This window comes from Uloborus diversus, chromosome 3 (assembly GCF_026930045.1).
Source record: "Uloborus diversus isolate 005 chromosome 3, Udiv.v.3.1, whole genome shotgun sequence".
Lineage (NCBI taxonomy): Eukaryota > Metazoa > Arthropoda > Arachnida > Araneae > Uloboridae > Uloborus > Uloborus diversus.
In genome coordinates this window covers 97,228,872-97,234,871 of record NC_072733.1, presented here as the reverse complement: position 1 = coordinate 97,234,871, position 6,000 = coordinate 97,228,872, and positions in this window count along the sequence as shown.

Here is a 6,000-nt window from a genome sequence, read left to right as displayed (position 1 = left end):
TAATGAACGGTAATTTTTTTCTTATTTTTAGGAATAAAATACATGAAAAATTATTTTAGTCATAATTTTGAAACAAAAAGCAGATTTTTGACGATGGAAATTAAATTTAAATATTATTTTTCAATGCTTTTCTGAAAAGTGTCACACACCATGTTTTGTCAAAGGCTGTCTTTATACTCAGGAATTTTTTCGAATTTTTTGAAGTGGTGGAACAATACGAAAAAAATTAAAAAGTGATTTTTTTTTTCATAATTTTATGTCTAAACAAATTTAAATATTTTTTATTCCCAAAAAATTCATTTGAACTAAGTCAGTAAAAAATCGTCTGCTAAGTAAAAAAGAAAAAAAAAATGTTTCGAAAATACTATCTTACCAGAGAAAAAACATAAAGAAAACCATTAAAAAAAAACTACGACATACCCTTCATGAAGTTATTAGGAATTAAAAAAAATGATTAAAGAGTTTTTAAATAAATATTATTCTATGCTAAATTGTGGATAAAGATAGTTTTCCATGCTATTGGGAATAATTTTGCATTCTTGATCCAATATGGACGAAAATTTCGAATATTAAAGTAACTTTATTATAATTTAGACAACGTTTACCATACTTGTTTTAAGTATCAGACAGTGGATATAATAACTTTCAACAATTTATTATTTTTAAACTGAGGTTAGTCTTTCACTTCACTACTTTCTTCAACTGTCTTCATTCACAACGACATTGACTTTTTCATGGATGAACAGACGACTCAATATTTTAGCAGGTTTTACTATTTTTGCCAAATATCGAGCATGAGACAGAAAATAATAATGTCAAAATCAAATGTCTCAAGCTGTATCATATTTAGCTGAGATAATGAATGAAGATGGAACGATTAAACTCCATTATGTCAAAATCACACCTAATATTATAAAACTTGAAGTGAGATTGCGACATATGAAGTCAAAAACATGTTGCTTTTTGGATTTTCTATCAGATACGAATGACATCACTGGGATTACTCGGTATTGTTGTGACTGTGCTAATGCTAGGCGTACTGTCAGCTGATGCTCATAGATTGCTGCGAACGTATATTATCTGTTTCATGCTCCACATTTGGCAAAAATAGTAAAGCCTGCTGTAATATTGAGTAGTCTGTTCATTGATGAAAAAGTCAATGTCGTTGTAAATAAATACAGTGACGAAGACCAACCTTACTTAAAAAATCATCATAAATTGTTGAAAATTATTATATCTAATGTCAGTTATTTAAAAAAATATGTTAAATGGTGTCTAAATTATAAAAAAGTTACTTTAATATTCGAAATTTGTATCTTTATCAGACTGAAAAATTATTCAAAACAGCATGGAAAAACTATATAATCATCTTTATGTACAATTTAGCATTGAATAAGATTTATTTTAAAACTCTTTAATCACTTTTTTTACATTCCTAATAACTTCATGAAGGATATGTTGTAGTTTTTTTTATGGTTTTCTTTATGTTTTTTTTATCTGGTAAAATAGTATTTTCGAAATATTTTTTTTTCTTTTTTACTAAGCAGACGATTTTTTACTGATTTAGTTCAAATGAATTTTTTTGGCAGTAAAAAATATTTAAATTTGTTTAAACACAAAATTATGAAAAAAAAAATCACTTATTTTTTATTTATTTATTTATTTATTTATTTATTTTTTGTATTGTTCCACCACTTCAAAAAATTAAAAAAAATCCTGAGTGTAGAGTAGTATAAAAGACATTTTTTGACAAAATTTGGTGTTTGACACTCTTTAGAAAAGCATTGAAAAAAAATATTTAAATTTTATTTCCGTTGCCAAAAATCGGCTTTTCGTTTAAAAATTATGACCATAATAATTTTTAATGTGTTTTATTTCTAAAAATAAGGAAGAAAATTGCCATTCATTAATTTCAAATTTTACTATAAAAAAAAGATTAAAACCGAAAAACCTTTTTTTTTTTTTTTTTTTTGAAACACTCGAAATTCGTTTGAGATAATAAAAAAATTTTGAAAAAAAAAAAAAAAAATAGAACCGACTTCAAAATTGAGTGACTGAGCTGGAGATAGTTTTCCCATCTCCAGCTCAGTCACTTTCCTATGCCGGGCTGATGAGTGCTAATAAGCACGAAACTGCAGTCCTCGGCTGGAAATGACTGAGCTGGCGGTGTATTTCACGTATTTCTGCTTTAGCCCTGGCTAATGGGCGGTAATTTACTGAATAATTCACATAGGGTTACTATAAATCAGCAGGGTTACTAAAATAAAATTATTTACGCCAAAAATGAGACGACAGCGCCAGATTCCCCATTATCGAAGTATCCCTTGAAGAAATTTGATGCTTGCTTCAGAGAAGCCTTCATTCAAAATTATCATTACAATTACTATTAATGTTACTGTTATATGGCACCAAACTTTTATAACAATGAATTTCATTTTGTCGCGTAGATGAAGATAGCGAAGACAATGTGAAAGCCAAATGAAGCGAATACTCGTTAGTCTCAACTCGAGATCTTTATTCAGAACCACGAATAAACGTTACATCTCCTTATATACAACTTGAGAAAGTGCTAGAACTTTCCAGACTTGGAAAGATACAGAAATTAATAGAAGTTTCGAGAAAATACGGGAAACAGTAGAAACGAAATTTTAGTAAAATTCTCTTTGTTCTAGTCGAGATTTGAACCCTGGTCGCTTGTGTGGGAGGCGAGAATTCTACCACTGAGCCACCGTTATCCACGGATGAAAAGTGCAAACTTCGCTACAATATCATTTTAATCATTTAATAGGGAAATTGCATAAAATTTACTGTTTTTTTGCCCATAACTTTTTTTCTAAAGAACAAATATGGTCAAACAAAGTAATGGGACCTAAGTTGAGCCATCCCCTATCCATTAAAAAAAGAATCATCAAAATCGGTTCACTAGGTGAGACGCTAAGAGTGGACAAACAAAAAAAAAAAAAAAACATACATACGGTATGAATTGATAACCGCCTCCTTTTTGAAGTCGGTTAAAAAGCTGAAAATTTGGCTCAATTACACTGAAAATCAAATTTTAACTAATTTTCTGTTCCTCAATGTACTTTGGGTGTTTCTTACAGTTTTCAAGGTGCTAGAAAAGAATGTTTGCAAAAATTTTCTATCACCCTCCAATTTTAAGAAATTTCAATTATAAGTTTTGGATTGTAATGCTATTTTTTAGTAGTTAAAGTTTACTATATTTTTCTTTTAGATGCATTTGATCCATAGACACATATTTTTTTTACTCATTACGGCGGTAGAACATGTAACAAAATAGTAGAAGCCGAAATCACTTTGAAAAGTTTTATATATGCGACCTTGAGCAGGTGGCGCTAGGTGCTCCTTATCATTTCAGTTTTACGCAAGATCACGGTAGTTGAAGTTGTCTTTCGGTGCGTGGAAATGTTTTGCCATTGGTTCCCATAGCTTATTCTTGCATAATGAAAGAATCCTACGAAAATATGAAGATATTGATTCATGAAATTAACTACTCACATCATAATTGGAGCATATGATTACCGTTCTCATTAGTCTGCACCTTGATTATACAATATACTGCTATTTTCTGTGGAGTGAAATTGTAGGGCAATACATGAACATTATATCAAAAAAGAAATGGCCAGAGCGCAATCAATATATTGCTGGTGAAAAAAAAAATATGCAAAACGTTCCTTTAATCGATTTTTAAAAAACTATTCCCCCACCTTTACACATAAAGTTGAGATTGATGAAGAATTTCGTTAAATCAATGGATAAAAAGGGTGTGGATTTCAATATTTGTAGGAACAGTTCCCATCACTCATCTTTGCAAAAATTAAGGAAATTATTTTCATTGAACCACAGATAAAGCTTATGAAGAACCAGAATTTTGAAGCCAGTTTAAATGATTTAGGAAAAACAGAATGGATTGCGGATTGCTTTAAAAAATGTTGTGACACAGTTCTAAGGAAATAATAAAAATCCTAACTATGAAAAATGAGTTTAAGACATGTGAAAAAGTTACAAAAAATGAGAATGTTCAATGTCACTGAAATTTTTTTCACTGAAAGCATGGGAGCTCTGAGCGACGAGCATACGAAGCGCTTCTACTAGGATATTTCTGCAATTTAAGCGGGATATCAGGGACGGTTTACTCTTAATATGCTCGGGATTACTGTTCGAATCTTACTAGAATATATTATCTTATTTAATCTTATTTAAGTTTTTGTTAGTGCCAATAATAAAGTATCCGCAATTAAGGCATTTACAGCTACATAAAGTATGAAATAATTTTTTTTTACAAGCATCATTATTTTTTTAATCAAAAATCTCTTCCATTCTTCTACAACTTTTAAAACAATACATATTTTTTGCGTTTTATACTAGTTTTAAGCTTTGTAATTGTTTATAAAATGATAAATGACAAAAATAGTGTACGTGTAGTGAATACATGTCATTAAGTTGAGATCTCAAAGATTTTGGATTTTTCAAAAATCTGTGGGTGATGGAATATTTTTATTGTCATATTCTTTTTCAGCACCCCCTAAAATATAAAAGTAACCACTTAATGAGGAACGGAAACCTTGTTGACCAGTGTTATTTTTGTTCGACCCCAAAATGATCCCCCAAGTGCGAGTCGAAAAAGCTGCAAGGACAGCTTTAACATAAAAACCCTTCCACAACCTTTGTGTGTTTATAAGGTTTGATTACGGAAGGAGGGGGGGGGGAACCCTCAGTATCTTAATCGGTCTCTAACCCCATCACCCTAACTTTATCAAACATGACCTACAATTGTGTTTTTTATACTTGAATTTTGAAACTTTTTCGGGAGTGCACCTCGACTCTCACTCCCTATTAAATACCATTACAAATCTACTAAAATCTGGTTTATTGGACTTCAATTTCTTAAAATTGTTTGAGGGTGAGCACCCAAACCCTGCTCTCCATGAGATCACCGAAGATCATCTAAAATTGCGTTTTCAGAGCTACAATTTCGAAAATTTTCAGGGGGAGAACCAGAGCCCGATCATTTTGATATTGGACATGGGGCACAGTTCTATTTCAGGGCCCCTGTAGGCCTCGACTAAGATTTTTTTAAACGCTGGGCATGAAATTCATTTTGTGTTCCTCCCCTCCTATTCCCGTTTATTATATATAATGAAGCTATAAAATATTTCGATACTTGCGTATTAACACAACCATGCTAAATTTGGTGGTACATCATATCACAATATAGTATTATACATTTAAAAAGTAGAAGAGATATAGTATACGATAATTATATAAGATGTGGTTAAACTTTGCCAGTTGCAGTAAACCGTAAATATCAAAGTTAACTATGATATAACTCTTAATAGTAAATACAGACTAAACTTGGAGTGGTTTTAGGATTTGCAAAGAGATCAAGTTTTTAAGAGGACTTTTTATCAGCAAATGTATGAGATTTTTTTCCTTGTCGTAAAATTTGCAAAAATATCAATGATATCATTGTAGTCTAGTTTCTGAGTGAAATCAATAGTTATTTTGAATTAGCATTATAAATTAAGGGAATTTTGGGCCTCCCTGAAATCTAAGAGGAGGAACCTGTGCCCTGCATGTCCCTGCGGTAATCAGGCTCTGGGGAGAACCCCCGGATTCCCCTAAGTTCTGTAAGTGCAGCATTACACTCACAACTAAATTCCTGTTGTTAAGTTACTTTCTTTGTATAAATTCAGTAGAGCACACATTTATAATGATTTTGCATCATATTCAGATTTTTCGTCAAATTCTGATTCTCAGAAAATTTTAGTTTATTGATCTCGCGATGACCCTGCTCACAAAAGCCTAGTTTCATGTTTTTTATTTTAAATTTGATTTTTTCCCTACATATTTCATTTTATGTATTTTAAAATTTTTATTTTTTGCTTTTAATTTTTATGGGGAATTCGTGTCGTTAGACGCAAGAATTATTAGTTTCTTTATAACCTAAATTGGCGGGGGTTGGGAAGCTTGCAAACTAAA